Below are 18825 nucleotides of genomic sequence, written 5' to 3'. Positions count from 1 at the left end.
GAGATGGTGAAGTCATAAAATATCACAAGGCTTTTATTCCCATAGACACCAACCAATCAACAAACAGAATTACATATTAATACAATACAGGCATCAAATTTGAACTAGCCCCTTATCCAACACTCACATTTTACCCTCATGCACTGTTCGGTCATTTTTGACCGAAGTCAATTTTGTTTCTTCAATAAAACTGGTTTCCTTTATCTGACGGGTACGAGACATGGTGACTTTTCGTCCATTTGATTCTACCAAGTGGTAGAAAAAAAGTTATACTTGTACTGTTCCCGGTCAAAAGTGACCGCCATAGGAAATGAATGGGAAACACTAAAAATCAAAATTATTTTATTTTTTTTTTCATTATTTATTATATCAAATCTAAAAAATGGCCACAATGCAGAAAAAACACACACAGACATGAAGGGGTGAGACTACCAAACACACACACACACAAAACTGAACTGGTCAGACTATAAAACAGAATATTTTTTTTTTTTTTTGTCGTCAAAAAAACAACAATAAATCAGCCACAGTGCAGAACACACACACATCAAAATTAATTGGTGAGACTATAACACATCTACAATGCTGAACACACACACACACACATTCATCTTGTTACAACCAGGGATCAATTTGTTGATTACTTGTTATTCTACTAATTTCAGGTATTCAAAAACTGACTAAAATAACCTCAAACAAATCAAACAAAATGCTAAACTTTGACAAAAGTAGTCTTTGATCATGTTTAAATATATATCTAAATGCAGAACTTCTAACAAAATCTAGCTCTCTGCAACCATCTAGTGTTTATACTTGTAATTTAATCTGGTTTTTATTTTTTTAAATGGACAGCACAGTTTGATTCTTGAGACTTTAAGCTTTCAAACGGTATATAAATTCTGAGGATTGGTTCAGTATTTGAGAAAATATCAGTATTATACAAGGTCATATAGGTAAATAAATTAGTCAATAATAATAAAAAAAAAGGTCTAAACAGATTGCAATTTCGTTTGGAGCTGCTATGCATAAATGACACACTTCATCTTTAAATGATGTTTATTAGCGGAGATGAGCTCTCCTGAGGTGGGTTGCCTCCTGCATTTACTCAAGATTCTCTTTGGAAGCAAGCGAGATGTTTTAAGCATTCTCATTTGCACACGGTGTGATTGATTGCTGTAGATATCACGTTGCATTGATTAAAATTACATGTGATTATGACAACTCAATGTGTGTCTGGGGACAGAAGGTTGGAATAAATTGATTCAGGGCTGCTGATTCACTGTAGTTTTGATTAAACTAGTGGAAGTACCATGTATTATGGAATATATTTATGAAGTAAATGCTTCAGGGAAATGCTAGTGTCCCTACTCATGTATACAGTAAACTGTTTCTGTGTAAAATTACCTAGTAGCTGTGATGCACTGATGCCATTTTGAATAGGAGTAGTTGACATGAAATAAGTTCATCATAGTAAAAGTACAAGATGGCGAAATCATAAGAAACTCATATAAATATGAACAACTTTTACTTCCATAGAGAAAAACAACGTTATTACGTTTTTTTTTAATTAAGTTTAACCCATGACCCAAAGCCCAAACCTAAACCTAACTATGATTTTAATTAGAAAATAACTTTTGACAGAAAACATAAGGGTTTGAAATGAGACAAGGGGAGTGTATTGAAGGTTACTGACACACATCAGTCATTTATTTTGCATAAATAAATATGGAATAAGTAACCAAATTTCTTACTTTTTTTTAAAATAAATTGATGGATTGGAGGCTAGCTAAAATATGATGCCTGTATTGTATCAATTTGAAATTCTGTTTGTTGATTGGTTGGTCTTAAAATCAGAACTTTTCATACGAGCCAAGTCGTTCAATATCTTACATTTACATTTTGTCATTTAGCAAACACTTTTATCCAATGTGACTTACAAATGAGTAACATAACAAGCAATTTGTCATACAAAAGTCAACAATATCTTCAGTATCACACTGCCAAGTTCTCAAAGTGGCTGTACTATTATAGATGTTTGCACAGAAGAAAGAGACACAAGGATATTTTTAGTATTGTTAAATAGTAAGTGCATTTAGTGTGGATTGGTTAAGTGCTCGTGGAACAGATGTGCTTTCAGCTGGTTCTTGAATGCTGAGATGGTATCAGCAGATCATGTGGAGGTTGGAAGCTCATTCCACCACAGAGGAACAGAGAAAATGAATGATCACGAAATACACTTTGTGCCTCTTTGCGATGGGACCACCAGGCGCCACCAGGGTGCTGTTCCATTGGCTGTCCTAAATGCCAGAGTCAAAGCCTTGAGTTTGATGCGGGCATCTACTGGCAGCCAGTGGAGTGAAATAGGGCTGCAACAACTAATAAATCAAATCGATAATTATCAATAATGGAACTCATCGACAACAAATTTCATTATCGATTAGTTGGATATTTGCGATGAGCATGGAGAAGCTCCGTCGGTGACATCACTTTACAGCCCAGTGAAAATGTGAAGCTGTAATTCTAATTAGTCTAAAAGTGTATTGCTTTATTTTGTTACTTAGTAATGGAGGTAGTATACTATAGTATACTATACTATTAATTCAGTCAAGTCAAGTCAAGTCAAATTTATTTGTATAACGCTTTTCACAACAGCCGTTTCAAAGCAGCTGTACATGAAATTATGCTATAACAGGAAATTAATGAATATAATGCTAATATTAGTTATATTTAGAACTATTAGTGGCTAATATTTGTAAACTAAGTAAGTGCATATGATTATATACAATGTTTATCAGTTTATTTATTTCAATATATTTTTTAATATGGGAAAAAATTGTAAAATACAGTAATATTGGGTCTTATGATCTTGACAGTTACGCCATGTTACGCCAATTAAAGCATTAAATTAGTAGTCTGAATAACCTCTCCCCCATCCCAAATGCCCACCTATGATATCCCCCAGCCCACCCTAGCATAGCTGTCAGAAGCCGGGCCTGAACTGTGCCTTGCGGCTAGTCATCTTGCAACATTATACCTTGACTTCAGTTTCAGTGTAATCAAATGTGCAGCTCATGGATGTCACAGATGATTTTTAGTCCCAGTCCATCCCCGATGGATCATTTTACTCTTTAACAAACAGTACTTTTGTTAAGTTTTACAAGTAAAGGAAAGGAACTGTTTTGCATATGTCCTTAAGGAATAATAATAATAATAATAATAATAATAATATAAAAATCAAACATAACTTTTCATGATTCAGGCTTTGTTTAAAGTTTTGTGAGAATATAGAATTGTGAATCCAGCACTGTAAATCGAACCAAATATTTCTGTTTTTATAAAAAATCAGATTTGAATAAAATACAGGAAACAAAATTTAGTTTTTATCCGATTAATCGAAGAAATAATTGAAGATTAATCGATTATCAAAATAATCATTAGTTGCAGCCCTAGAGTGAAATCAAGAGTGGGTGATATTGGGGCCTGGGTAGCTCAGCAAGTAAAGATGCTGACTACCAGACCTGGAGTCTCACGTTCGAATCCAGGGCGTTCTGAGTGAATTCAGTCAGGCTTGCTAAGCAACCAATTGGCCCAGTTGCTAGGGTGGGTAGAGTCACGTTGGGTTAACCTCCTCGTGGTCACTATATTGTGGTTCTCGCTCTCAGTGGGCCACGTGGTGAGTTGTGCGTGGATGCTGCGGAGAATAGCGTGAAGCCTCCACATGCGCTAGGTCTCCGTGATAATGCTATCAACAAGCCACGTGATAAGATGCGCTGATTGATGGTCTCAGACACAGAGGCAACTGAGATTTTTCCTCCGCCTCCCGGATTGGAGTCACTTCGCCACAACGAGGACCTAGAGCGTATTGGGAATTGGGCATGCCAAATTGGGGAGAAAAAAAGAGTGGGTGATATGAGCCCTCTTTGGCTGATTGAAGACCAGACGTGCTGCAGCACTGTGGACCATCTGCAGTGGCTTAATCATGCTAGCTGGGAGCCCGGCCAACAGGGCATTACAGTAGTCCAGTCTTGAAATGACCAGAGCTTGGACCAGGAGCTGTGTAGCATATTCTTACAGGAAATGTCTGATTTTGCTGATGTTGTAAAGCAGGAACCTGCAAGACCGGGCGGTTGATGAGATGTTATCAGTGAAGTTAAGCTGGTCATCCGCCACACTCCCAGGTTCCGGGCTGTCAATGGTGAGACCGTGGGGTCGTCAGGCTGGAATGACAGGTAGAGCTGCATATCATCTGCGTAGCTGTGGTAGAAAAAACCATGTGCCTTCATGATTGGTCCGAGTGATGTAGTTTGGATCGAGAAGAGGAGAGATCCAAGCACTGATCCCTGAGGAACACCAGTGGTCAGCTAGTGTGACTTGGACACCTTTCCTCTCCAGGTGACCTTGAAGGATCTGCCTGTCAGGTATGACTCAAACCGTCCAAGCGCAGTTCCTGCGATGCCCATGTCAGAGAGAGTGGACAGGAGAATCTGGTTGTTCATTGTGTCGAAAGCAGCAGACAAGTCAAGGAGGATGAGAACAGATGATTTGGAGTTAGCTCTCACTATTCGCAAGGTTTCAGCTACTGACAAGAGGACAGTATCTTGCCACTTTGCCATCTTTACGACTTATTAGAAGTTGCCATGAGACTGTTTTGAATACTTTTGAAAGGTTGACATTCCCTGTGGTTTGGCAAGCTATACTCCATTTAAAACTATTTTAAGCAGCATTTTGCTAGTTCTTTTATAATTCAATTATTATGCATGCAGCTTTTATGACATCATATTAATTGAGAGACTACGTTGGAATATTTGTAATTTTTAAAATGTATTTGTCACACTGCAAAACCATAATATGAGCTAGAGAAGACAAAGGTGTTTAAAAATGGTGAACAATTTGAAAGAAATTATGGCCAATTACCTTAAAAAAAAAAAACCAGCTTAAATTAGTCTTAGCTGGTTTAAGGTCTTCCAGCCTGGCCAAGGTGTTCAGCTGGCCGGGCAGCTGGTTTCCAAGCCTAAAACACTTTTAAAACCAGCAGTCCAGACCCTAAGGATATACACTTTTCACTATATATTCATGTATACATTTTAACATAAATAGATTGTTATTATATGTTATGCAGTAATTAGGCAAAGGTATTTATTCATTACAAAAATGTGTTCTGTTTTTGTTAATGTTTATTTGTTGTTAACGCTTGAATACCCAAAAATTCAAAGTAAAAAAGTTTTTGCTTTTAATGCTTGACCCGAGACTAATTCATGCTTTCTCAGTATGGACACTATCAAGTTTCATATTTTGACTGGCATCATTTACATTTCATTTACTTTTACATTGACTGGCATTATTGATTGTATGTTCAGCTATAACGACCTTGGAAGGCAGTGAATTAACCCAGTGAATGATTCACTTTCTATTTCAGTGTCTTCAGTTTGAATAGCAGTGATGGTTTAAAGCTTCAAGCAGTTCTTTTGGCATGAGAGAGTCATCACGGTTTCCTGAATAGAATACAGAAACCTGAGCGCATGTGGAGACCTGGACTACACACTCATATTACACAAGGCATTACTGAATAAATCATCACTGGCACTGTAGATATAGCCAGCTCCTCTAGTGTACTTCAATCAAGTCTGTTTGTGAGACAAAAACATCCAGAAAAACTCCTCATTTCCACCTAAAAAGCTAAATTATGTATGATAATTTTAAGAATTAGTTTTGAAAGAATAGATCTTGAATTATGCTTATTTTTCAAATGCCTCTGGCAAATTGTTTTTTTCTTCTTGTTTTAGCTTACATATAGCTTCACTATAATTATAGTTAATTTATTCTTTAAATCATAAATACTTTAAAGCACACACATCCAAAAACAACTGCACGCAACAATGTGCGTGACAAAAAATGTGTACTAATATCAAATGAAGCATAAAATGCTTCAAAAAATAATAAAATTGCTAATAATCTTTAGTGAAAATAATCGGCAACGAATTTCATTATCGGATATGTACAAAGTTCACAGAGAAGCTCCATCATTGACGTCACTTTACAGTAGTGACATGCATCTGCTTGATAAAATTTGTTTGAAAAATTAGCATTTTATAGCATACAATCATAATGTAAAAAATGTTGTTTTTTTAAATGCAAGATATAAAATGTATCTTTTATCTGATTAATCAAATAAATAAACAAAGATTAATAGTTTATAAAAATAATTGGTAGTTGCATCACTACACAACTTTTTGCAGGGTGAGAATCCTATCAAAAACCTGTTTGGATGCTACAGTGTGCCGACTTCATGTTTTAGATGTAAATGTATGCTTAAAGAAAAAATCAATTTTCCATGGGTGTAAGGAAAATACATTTAATTCAAGATATATATTTTTAAAAACAAATCAAGTGTTAATATCTTAAGCAGTTTTGCTTCTCAAATTGCATCTTGTTTTAAGGATGTTTAAATACTTTTCAGCAAGACAAAAACCTGATTAAGAAAATTATTTTTGCAGTTTCACCGTCAGTAAAAAACAAACATGGACTGCATATGTTGAAGATTTGTCAAAATGCCTGTATTCTTTCTGTCTTTTTCTTTCTCTCTCCCTCTCTCTTTCTCTCTCTGTATGATTATGTCTCTTGACCTTCAGCAGACAACCAGCATGCTGAGAGAGCGGTTTAGTTTCCTAACAATGGAAGAGGTGGAAGAGCTTTAATTGCAGTCCCTTGGCCTGCTCTCTCTCCCTCTCTTCCTTTTTCTCTCTTTATCTTGTTTTTTTTATTTTTTTTTATGAGTGTGTTGTAGAAGAAATGGGAGAGAGAGAGGCCTGTACGACCTGCTGATAGAAAAGGGATTATTGCAGCACAAGACAAGCTGAGACCTGAAACTTCTGAAGTACTGAAAACTGTGCAACATCAACAGGTGGGTCTGTCTATCTATCTATCTATCTATCTATCTATCTATCTATCTGTCTATCTGTCTGTCTGTCTGTCTGTCTGTCTGTCTGTATGTCCTCTCCATCTATCTGTATGTATATACAGTGTATATCTATCTATCGATCGATAGATGCTTCTTTATCTTTGCAGTTCTCATCAGTATTCTTGGACCGCCGTTATGTTTGAAGGGGCAATATTAAATGTGGCATTGCTGTAATGCCTCGCCCCATTTTCCAATTAAATGTGTCTCTCATGTAGAAAGGGAAAGTGAGCTGATTAGACCTTTAGCACAGGTCCAATTGCACAGAGAACATAAAAGCATGCTGTAACTAAAGCAAGTCGCAGCACGGTTCATGTCCTCTCCCGGAGGATTTCATTGCAAAGTGTTGCCGACTCTACAGAGATGTTTTTCTAATATCGGTGCATTGTAGCGAAACCCCATAAACGTTTATGGAAATGTGGAGTTTAAATGCAGCTCAGGTCTCTCGGTTGTGGAGAGAGAGATATAATTCATGGTGCACACGTATCAGGCTTTCATCGTTTTCTCTTAATATAAAGAGAAGAAGAAAAAAAACCTCTCGTCTTGTTCTGTGATGTGTTTGTTGTGACAAAGGTAGCACATGACCCTGTGCTCCTTAAAATGGAGTTTTGTCTGGACAAATGCAAGCAATTAAAGCAACAGTGAAAGTACATTAGTATTACTTGAAAGCCGAACAGGGTAAAATGCTTTGCTCAGGTGTTGCCGTATGTCCTTGATTTAGCATTCAGGGAGAGTTTTGGAGTGGAACGTCTTACATTCATGCTTCCTATAAGACTCTCAAGTCAAGGCCAGAGTGAAGGATGAGTTTACTCACTCAGGTTCCCTACAGCTCTAAGTCTTGCACATTTTATACTTAAAGGAATAGTTCTTCTTAAAAAAAAAAATGCTGTCATTTATTTACTAACTCTCATGTTTTTGTAAACCATTATGCTGATATTTTGTCTGTGGAAATCAAAAATAAAAACACTTATGCAACTCTTTTTTCATACAAGTTCAGCAGTGATCACTTCTGTCAATCTCAAAAAATGACAAAAAAAAAACAACAAAAAAACAAACAAAAACAAAAACAAAACACTAATAAGTAACACTACTAATAGTAGTAGATTGAAGGACAGTTTAACACCACCAACTCTAGAAGCATGTGGCAGGGAATTAACATCATCACGGACTTTAAATGGAATAAAAACTCCGCCATGAACACCGCTACCTCTCTCCCGGATGAGCTAAATACTTTTTATGCTCGTTTTGAGGGAAATAACTCCGCCCTCGCGGAGAGAGCTCTAGCGGCCGAAGCTACAGAGGTTAGTTCACTCTCCATCTCTGTAGTGGATGTAACCCGATCCTTCCAACGGGTGAATATCTGCAAAGCCGCGGGCCCAGACAGCATTCCGGGCCGCGTCATCAGAGCGTGCGCGAACCAGCTGGCTGGTGTTTTTACAGACATTTTCAACCTTTCCCTCTCTTTGTCTGTAGTCCCCACATGCTTTAAAATCCACCATTGTGCCTGTTCCAAAGCAATCAAAAATAACTTGCTTAAATGACTGGCGTCCTGTTGTTCTGACCCCCATCATCAGCAAATGCTTTGAGAGACTAATCAGAGATTACATCTGCTCTGTGCTGCCTCCCTCACTGGACCCATTGCAGTTTGCTTACCGCAACAACCGCTCCACTGATGATGCAATTGCATTTACAATACACACTGCTCTCTCCCACCTGGAAAAAAAGAACACTTACGTGAGAATGCTGTTTGTAGACTACAGCTCAGCATTCAACACCATAGTGCCCTCCAAGCTAGATGAGAAACTCCAGGCTCTGGGCTTAAACAGCTCACTGTGCAGCTAGATCCTGGACTTCCTGTCAAGCAGACGCCAGGTGGTTAGAATAGGCAGCAACATCTCCTCATCACTGACCCTCAACACTGGAGCCCCACAGGGCTGTGTTCTCAGCCCACTACTGTATTCCTTGTACACACATGACTGTGTGGCAACACATAGCTCCAATGCCATCATTAAATTTGCTGATGATATGACGGTGGTAGGTCTGATCACTGACAATGATGAAACAGCCTACAGAGAGGAGGTGCACACTCTGACACACTGATGTCAGGAGCACAACCTCTCCCTCAATGTCTGTAAGACAAAGGAGCTTGTGGTGGACTTCAGCAGAAGAGATAGAGAACACAGTCCCATCACCATCAGTGGAGCACCAGTGGAGAGAGTCAGCAGCTTCAAGTTCCTGAGTGTCCACATCACTGAGGAACTCACATGGTCCATCCACACTGAAGTCGTTGTGAAGAAAGCTCATCAGCGCCTCTTCTTCCTGAGATGGCTGAGGAAGTTTGGAATGAACCGCCACATCCTCACACGGTTCTACACCTGCACTGTAGAGAGCATCCTGACTGGCTGCATCTCCGCCTGGTACGGCAATAGCACTGCCCACAACCGCAAAGCACTGCAAAGGGTGGTGCGAACTGCCAGACACATCATCGGAGGTGAGCTTCCCTCCCTCCAGGAAATATATACCAGGCGGTGTGTGAAAAAAGCTCGGAGGATCATCAAAGACTCCAGCCACCCGAGCCATGGGCTGTTCTCACTGCTACCATCAGGCAGGCGGTATCGCAGCATCAGGACCCGCACCAGCCAACTCCATGATAGTTTCTTCCCCCAAGCAATCAGACTTTTGAACTCTTGATCTCTAACGATCAAAATACATCAGCACTGCACTTTATTATTATTACTACTCTTACTCTTATATCTCACACCAGACTGTCATAAATTATACTATTATTATATTATATTCTCTCTTAACAACTTACTATCAACTGACAGCCTGAATGTCAGTACAGTACAATACAACCTACTGTGCATTCTATATATACTACTATATATACTTTTTGATATATTTTTTTATTTTTATTGAATAATGTGTATCTATATTGTGTGTATTGTATACTGTACAGTGTATGTTATTATTTGTATATTGTTGAGTGTAATTATGTATATATCAGACGTTTAAATTGTGTTGTGTTAATTTGATGTTATTGTAAATTGGTATATGTCTCATCACTGTCACAACTGCTATGATGATCGGAACTGCACCCAAGAATTTCACACACCATTGCACTTGTTTATATGGCTGTGTGACAATAAAGTGATTTGATTTGATCTGAGTTCATACGTTCATGCTATATTCGGAGTCATCTGAAGCCGTACGATAATCAGGTTTCCATTCACATACTGTTATGAGAATTTTGTGCATAAAAAATTTACTCACATGAGGTGGATAAATGTTTTAGTCAGTAAGAAGACATGTATATGATGGAAACACAATTAATGAATGTATTCCTTTAGGTTTTATATAGGAATATAGGTGCAAATTAAAAAGTCAAGTGTTGTTTCCTCTACAAGCCACGTGAATACACAATTCTCTGAAAGAATATCATCATATCCATTAAATAGCATCTCAAATGTTGCTCTAGTTATTCTGGAATGCCAAAGCCTGTCATCAAAATGATTGGCAGCTGTTATCTCCTAGAACTGCTTGACACGCTTTTGCTATCTTAGACATACAGTAAACCATTTGCTGCTGAACGCTAGCAGATATGAAGTTTGTTAGTGTTTTGTCTGCATACATTGAACTGCAAGTTTATTACATTTAATAAAAGAGCATCAATGGCTTCATCTTCCATTTTCATTTCTATTTTGCACCAATTTCCCTATTTTGTTCTCTTAAACACATGGGATAGTAGCGTTGTTTTATTTGCAAATTGTTTGGCGATATTCCAATTTTGTGCACGGATTAAATTTGCAGCTTGAATGAAAACCATAATCTTCCCCTCTGCAGAAGTTCTAAAATCTGAAATGTAATTTTTGTTTGCATTTAGATTAAAAAATGATACGTCGGTGCATCACACCAGGTTTGAAGCCTAACACCATTGATTCTCGCATGTGTAGCGTCAGTTAAAGCTATCGTATGGCTTTAGAAGACTCGGAATATGGCCCATAAGTCATAAGGACTACTTTTTTCATATAATTGTTTGTCCTGTTTGGAGCTTGACAGTCATGGTCTATCAAACAGTCGTTTTCTGGGGAAAAAAAAGCATAAACATTTTTCCTTTTGTATTCCACTTAAAAATTATAGCGTATGGGATTGGAACAACACGAGTGTGTGTAAATGATGACAGAATTACATTTTGGGCTAACTATTAATTGAAAAGCTACACAGATTGATTTTTGAGCAAATGTGAACTGGCATAAGAAACGTTGTCTAGTAGTTTTTTGTTGGGGGGTTGTATTTGTGAAGCAAAATCCTATAAAAGGAGGCATGACATGAACCGTTTCGAATCATAATTCACAGTCGCAAAAGATTCCTTCATTGTAGAGCTTTACAACTTCATTCTGTGTCTGCATTGCCTGGATGGTGCAATCAAAGGGTCTAGCTAATCAATAAGAGCTCCTTAGTGACTTTAAATTATTTTTTAATTTAGATCTAACACACAAATAAAAAATTTAAAGTCCGCTCTGGCGATATTTTAACAAGTGCACTCATTAGTTTATGTTTGATTTCTTACCGTTTATCAATTTCTTACAATAATGTAACCCAAAATCTGCTAAGCTGCCTACACATTTTGAGGCATCATGTGCTATTGACGCGAAGGATTTTACTAGGTTAGAGACCTATTTTTGGCAAAATGTGAGGCAAGAAGGCTCTATATAATTATTAAATGTTTGGCCCTCTATGATTTCCATCCATCCATCCTTGATTCATTATATAAAAAATAACGATGTCTACATATTCTGTAATAAGGAATGTTCCTACTTTCAGAGATATTCAAATTTGATGTACCACCTTCATGTGGCAGTAGGGGGCAATCAGTGCTCCAGCTATACAGGCAACACGCCTTGTCAAACCAAAAACAGCAACAGGCATCACAGGATCTCAAGACACATTTTTCAAAGTTTCAAGACAAAGCATATTAAAAACACAGCGGTTACAACTAGAGATGTTGGAAGGCCAGGGGTGGGCTTAGAGGGCTTAAGCCCCAAATGTTTTAGGAAAAGTGACAAATGTTTTTATTACCTTGTACTAATCACAGTGTTTTCATGTGCACAGTAAAATAAAATCCTTTAGAACCGCTGCTCTCTGCCCATCAAACAGTGTCTCCTTTAACATTCATTCAAAAAGCTCAAACAAAAAGCACTGACCGACATGTAAACTGGACAAAACATATGATTCAGCCAAATGAGAATGGAACATTTGGATGTAACTTCCTCAATTGCTTTAGACAGACTTGTCTTGGTGAGGAGATTTTTTAGAATATTGAAATGGACATTTCAAAATTCTTTAAGAAAAAAGAAGTAAAAAAACCTCAGCCAGCATCAACACTTCAACGGCAAGATGCAGCTGCTTCAGTTATGTGTAACTTCTGTATAACATATTGATCGTTTGTCAAATGAGGCTAACTATTATGGAGGGCCAAAAAGGAATTAATTATATAAATTCTTAATGGTTGTAAATCTGAATATATATATATATAAATGCATATATACATGTAAATTTGTATATTTAGTTGTAAATATATAGTATACAATTGTAAACCCAAATATATTCTCGAGCGACCCGGCGTCCTTCTGTGTGGACATTGTGTTTTGTCTTCGCTATACACTATGCCTAATTTAATTTAATTTAAACCGACTGATCTCAGTTCAGAACACTTGGGGCTGTCAGGAAAGAGTTAAACGTTTGACGCACGGAGTCATCTGAAATAACAATATGGCACCGATCACAGCAGAGGTTGTTTTGGGAGAAATGCCAACAAAACTACATCTGGAAAGAAACCTACTTAAGTTTTTACATGGAAACCTGTTTGAGTCAAAAAATTAGTCTCTAGATTCATCCGATATGCCATTTTTCAAATTTGAGCAATTTATTGTGAAACGTCACGCTGTTAAACACAATGACCTCTGTAGTGGACAATATCGCTAGTTTTTTATGAGAAATCCTTTATTTACTGTGGATTTTCACCTTGAGAAAAAAAATCCTTTCGGAGGCTTTATATGGAGTAAGGATGACAATAAGGTGCTGTGACGAGGAGGAGGGCGTGGCCAGACCGTGATGATGCGCTGCTGGCACTGAATCAGCTGATCAGCGGGAGAGCGAGATAAAGGGGAGCCGGAGGCGCCAGTTCGAGAGAGAGAGAGACGCACGTGCCCGCTTGCATGTGTGTCTGTGTCCTTATTTTTTATGTTGTTTTAAGATAATTTATTTAATTTAGTGTTTGATTAATATTCAGCCGGTTCCCGCCTCCTCCTTGCCCACATTTACCTGTTACAGTGGTGCTGAAACCCGGGAGGGAGGAGGGCGCTGTCAGGTAGAGTCCTCGCCGCTGCCATCTGCCAGGGGAGCAGCTGCAGCAGTCTGCCTGGGGACGGAGAGGTCGCTGCCGGCCACCGAGAGCGGGAGGCACCGCTGCCGTCCGCCGAACAAGGGGAGGAGTGGTTCCGTCCACCGGAGGACTCGCTGCTGTCCGCCGGGGGAGGAGCGAACTGGCGTTAAAATGCACCTGTAACAGGTAAAGGTGAGCAAGTTCTTCTCTCTCTCTCTCTCTCTCTCTCTCTCTCTCTCTCTCTCTCTCTCTCTGTGTGTCTCTGCTCACCCTTTCCCTCTCCCCACTCCTCCCCTCGTCTGTCCCCCAGGTTTGCAGGAGGCAGGGTGGACCACCGGCTGACAGAGCGGCAGGAAGGGCAATGTCTCCCCTTCAGAGATGAGGGGAAGTTGGTCAGATCAGTGGCGCCCTGGCCTGAATCGGGTGGGGGAGGAGTATGATGAGGAGGAGGACGTGGCCGGCTGCTGATCAGCGGGAGATCGAGATAAAGGGGAGCTGGAGGCGCCAGTTCAAGAGAGAGAGAGGTACACGCAGCCGCGTTGCATGTGTGTCTGTGTCCTTATGTTTTATGTTGTTTTAAGTTAATGTATATCATTAACGTTTATGTTTACTGTTCAGCTGGTTCCCGCCTCCTCCTTGCCCACCTTTACCTGTTACAGGTGCATTTTGAACTGTTCTGAGACCAGTGAAGATAGACAGCACACTGGAGGTTAAGTCATTCACTAAATATGAAGTTACTGTTTACAAACAAACGCTCTGACACTTACAGGTTCTTTTTGAAGTAGAGAAAATAACTGCAGTCTATGGCGCTTTGCTCAAATTGTGTTTGTTGGGTTGAAACAGCGTGTTTACGAAAGATTTGGGCTTCTTTAAATTTCTATCAGGATCGGTAGATTAGGATTAACTCAGGATTTAACATAATGATATTTCACGGATGACCGTCATTGTTATTGACATTGCTATGATCACAAACCACTGTTTTTAAAATCCAAAATGCAATCGTGTGACAAATATGAGGCTAAATATGATCTAACGTGGATCTTATATGAACAAAACCCATGGGCCATGGGAGGTCTAACGGGAAGAATGGGACCCCGTCTCCACCATCGCAACGCATATGCTGCTGTTTGTGAAAGGATATTGTAACAAGATAAATGGAAAGGAGGAGGCGAGAACCGGCTTGATAATATAAATAAAGGTTTAATGATACATTTAACCAAAAGCACAAACACACACAGGTGTCGGACAGCTGTCCGTAACTCACTCTCTCTCACACTGCCGTCTCCGGTCGGCCTTATCCCTCTCAGGCTTAATCAGCCTAATTAGGGTCCGGGTGTGCGGAATCACGACCCGGCCACGCCCTCTGCCCTGCCACAGATATGTGAATAAAAATAATGTGGTACTGCTAAAATGAATTTAAATTTGTTTTGAGTGCAGTAATTAACAATTGTTCAATCTAAATTGGCTTAAATGTTATTTACTGTATGGGGGTTAATAATTTAAGCAGTAAAGACGTATATTGTATGACTGGTGGTAGTTTTAATTTTTTCAGGCTTTAGAAGTGTGTTAAACATGTGAGGATGTGTATTCATCAACCTGTCTGACATAATCATACAGGCATATTGAATCAAGTTAAAATGTTTGTAAAATGTCAGTATTAGATTCAGAATTTATATTGTATAATTTTATGTTAACATGGTTGGCAGTGATTGGATGATGCTGGCCATTACTTTGAATCAGAATTAAATATGCTTATTTCTGATTGGTAAAATGCTTTGACAGTGCAAAGAGAGAACATTAAATTTTGTTGTCAAAGTAGAAAAAACATTGTAACGTACTGTAAAAGTAAAATCATTTTTATTCGTGTAGTGTTTTATTTGTGCTTTTCCCAATAAACATGGTTCCAAAATGTCTTTAATGTCTCAAAAACTCCTGGAAACCTAATAATCAGTTTGATTTAAAAATTTGACTTTCTATTGCTTGATATTATTTATATAATTATTAGGTATAAAAACTTCCCACTGTCCACGTAGTAGGACAACAATTTTTAGGAAAACTATTTACTCTAGAATTTTTATTTTTTTTGCATGTTTATTAGGCGCTACTAGTTACAAATCAAAAAGGGAAATGAAAAATCCACACAGCAATTCCGCTCGAATCTCAGGAGGATATAGTAACAGGATATCAACCTTCTTCCTGCGGGTCTTACTGGAGAAACTAATGTGGGTGGGACTTCCGTCGGAAGTCGTTCTATAGCATTTCTTATCTCTGGCTACAGTCATTTTAGACCCGGTTTACAGTTGGTAATAAGATCTGTTTCAGATGATCCGATCGCATATGGTCAGTGCTAAATATAGTTGTAAATTGGATGCAAAATGTTTTGTGATTGGATCACAAAAAAACACATACAGAGGTAGTGAAAAACCACATCACATTTGAGGTTTAAAACGCCGTCCTGATGCGTTCTGGATGGCAGCGAAGCACCACATCTCATCAGTCAATCACCTGCTGAACAAATAATATAAACTTACATGCGGATTTAAACAGAAATAACCGTCCGATCGGAAATCTTGAAAAAGCAATTACATACCCAAGGATGAGAACTTTACGGCTCTTCCTCAGTGTGTCTGTCAAGATGACAAGCACACACATCTGAAGCTGAACTAACACAGGTACTCCACTAAAATAACATATAATTTTGCTCTAAATGTTGCGTTCGTGCTTAGATTAAATCTCAACCACATCTGGGAGAAACAGCGCACCGGTATTGTTTGAACTCTCTTTGTCTTTTATGAATTTTTAGCAGTTTATTATTGTTCAGTAACACACTGATATAGTGACTGATGTATGTCCTCATGAAATCAGACACGCTTTCCTCAAAATCCCAACACCGTAACGAAAGAATGAATGGATGTGCGCCACAACATCAGCTGTGTTTACTTGATAATGGAAGTAATGTCCATATTCCTCGCTAAGTATCACGGGACGTAGGAAAAAGGTGGATAGTTAGAGGATCTAGTTTTATTCAAAGTGACTTTGGATTTGACATTTATGATCAGATTTACCATGATATATTCTGATTTATAACAATATACAGTATTCAGGATTTACAACTAATATTTTCATAATTTATATATATTTTTGTCCTGTTTGGTTCCCCATAAATACAAAAACAAATAATTTCCATTAAAGAAAACATTCAGACTGTAAAACAGTTCATCCAGCCTTTGCATCCCATGATAATTAACCTTCCCATGACCTTAAATTTGAGTTTCATGCAGCTCTTTGGTGGACTTCTGATGAAAATGGCATTGCTATCAATGATCATCCAGTCAACATCAACTTCTAACGCACACCCCACCCTCCATCAAACCAGATTGTTCATTTGTCTTCATTAGAACACAGTTTAAGATCTCTTTCCATCAGAAAGCATCAGTCTGAGTTCTGCTCGCTCTTTCTGCCATGTCTCACAAATCACAATTAATCCCACATAATGCACCGGCAAAGATGAGAATGCAGATAAGAAAGACTGATTCATTTTTTTAACACATTGTGCAGGAATTACCACGCATCTTTACACAGTCGAAAAGTCATGTTGACATGCAATCAATGCACAGCAGGAGAAATTACAGTTATCATTATGTTTCATTTCAGATTGACAGTAAATTCAAGGATAAAATGTCATATGGTGACTCGTTGCAAGGTTGTTTGGTCGTGTATAATTACAATCAGGATGCGGCTAGATTTTCATTCGGCTGTGACAACCCTGATGCAGTTGAAGTCACTGTAATCAACACAGGATCAGACGCAAAGGCATATGAAGACAGATTCAAAGGAAAAACACAAGACAGTTTGGTGTTCATTAAGATTTATGAATGACTAAATTGACCAGGTTTTGGGTCAGGGAACTAATTGAAACGAATAAGACAGCATTCATGTTCTTACTGTAATAAATGAACATACACCTAATAAAGAGATTGTTCGCTCCCAAAAGTTTGTCATCATTTACGCACCCTTGTGTTTTTCCAAACCTGTATGACTTTCGTTCATTTGTGGTGCACAGAAGGAGGTGTTAGGCTGAATGACTGTCTTCATTCACCTTCATTGTAGAGAGAAGCGATGCAAAGATAGTGAATAGTGACTAACAAGGTGCCTAACACCTCCTTTTATGTTCCACAGAAGAAAGTCATACAGGTTTGGAACAACATGACGGTGAGTAAATTATGTCAATTTTAAACAGTGAAAAATGCCCCATTTAATTCTAAAGGTCAGAGAGAGGGTTGATAATCATAATAAAAATGTAAGTATGACTTTTTGTGCATCAGAGAACTTAATAATAGTGAAAGTGAATAGTGACTCTGGACTGTGAAGCTATACAAAGGACAAAAAAACACCATAAAACCACAGTAAAAGTAATCAGTGGGACTCATGCATTATTTTACAAGTCTTCTGAAGTGATACGATCACTTTGTATAATGAGCAGAACGAAATTGAAGTTAAAAAGTAAAGTCGAACTTTTCTTTAAGAAACATCAACCCCATGGACATAAATGTGCCCATAGTTGAAAACACCTCTATACAGTGTGTGTGTGTGTGTGTGTGTGTGTGTGTGTATATATATATATATATATATATATATAGTTACAGTGTGTATATATATATATATATATATAGTTACAGTGTGTATATATATATATATATATATATATATATATATATATATAGTTACAGTGTGTATATATATATATATATATATATATATATATATATATATATATATACACACACACACACACACATACACTGTAACTTACAACCTAGTCTCATAGAATGAACATTACAATAACTCAATAAACTGAGTTTTACATGCCGCGTTCTACATTTTGCAGCAGTCTCCTGGTAAAATTGACACTAGAGGCTGTACAACAACTGTACTTTTTATTCACTTTCACACAAATCACGAGTACAATGACTGATTATGACTTTATAAACACTTATTTTTTGCATTATTACTCACACACTGCCATGTTATGATATAAAAACACTTTTACTATAACGCATCATTGAAAAATTATACATTTGAATGCTTGTATTACAGACCGACCTAAATTAACACACTTATTCCAAAGTGATTAGTGTCTATGGTAGCTCACCTGATAGAATGATGGCCTGCAGAATCAGAAGACTGTGGTTCAAAATCAGTTCTTCTAAAGCTGAGACAAGAGTGTCATAGAAGCAACATGAAATGATGTAGTTGCTTTGTAAAATGTGCTTTTCATTTCTAATTTTGTTTTTGGACACCATCGGTTAGGTTTAGGTGTTGGTTTAGGGTAAGGATGTCTGTTTTGTGTCTACCTCTCATTTTATTTTAAGATCACTATTGGTTAGGTTAATGTTAACGTTTTAGGGCAGGGAGGTATGTTTTACTCATTTAAACCTCCATCTAATCCTTGTCTGATTGCGACACCATTTCAGTGGCTTTTGGC

At 37.9% G+C, this 18825-nt stretch overlaps 1 long non-coding RNA gene across 1 annotated transcript; it reads left to right on the top strand.

The window, feature by feature from the left end:
* The first annotated feature begins 6436 nt into the window (after positions 1-6436).
* Positions 6437-15127, top strand: LOC127448430 (uncharacterized). The gene is made up of 3 exons (XR_007898525.1): positions 6437-6901; positions 13289-13532; positions 13651-15127. It is a non-coding gene; the product is annotated as an uncharacterized LOC127448430 (long non-coding RNA).
* Positions 15128-18825: the final 3698 nt, after the last annotated feature.

The sequence above is a fragment of the Myxocyprinus asiaticus genome, chromosome 11, assembly GCF_019703515.2.
Source record: "Myxocyprinus asiaticus isolate MX2 ecotype Aquarium Trade chromosome 11, UBuf_Myxa_2, whole genome shotgun sequence".
NCBI classification, from domain to species: Eukaryota; Metazoa; Chordata; class Actinopteri; order Cypriniformes; family Catostomidae; genus Myxocyprinus; species Myxocyprinus asiaticus.
This window is presented reverse-complemented; position numbering and strand designations above follow the sequence as displayed.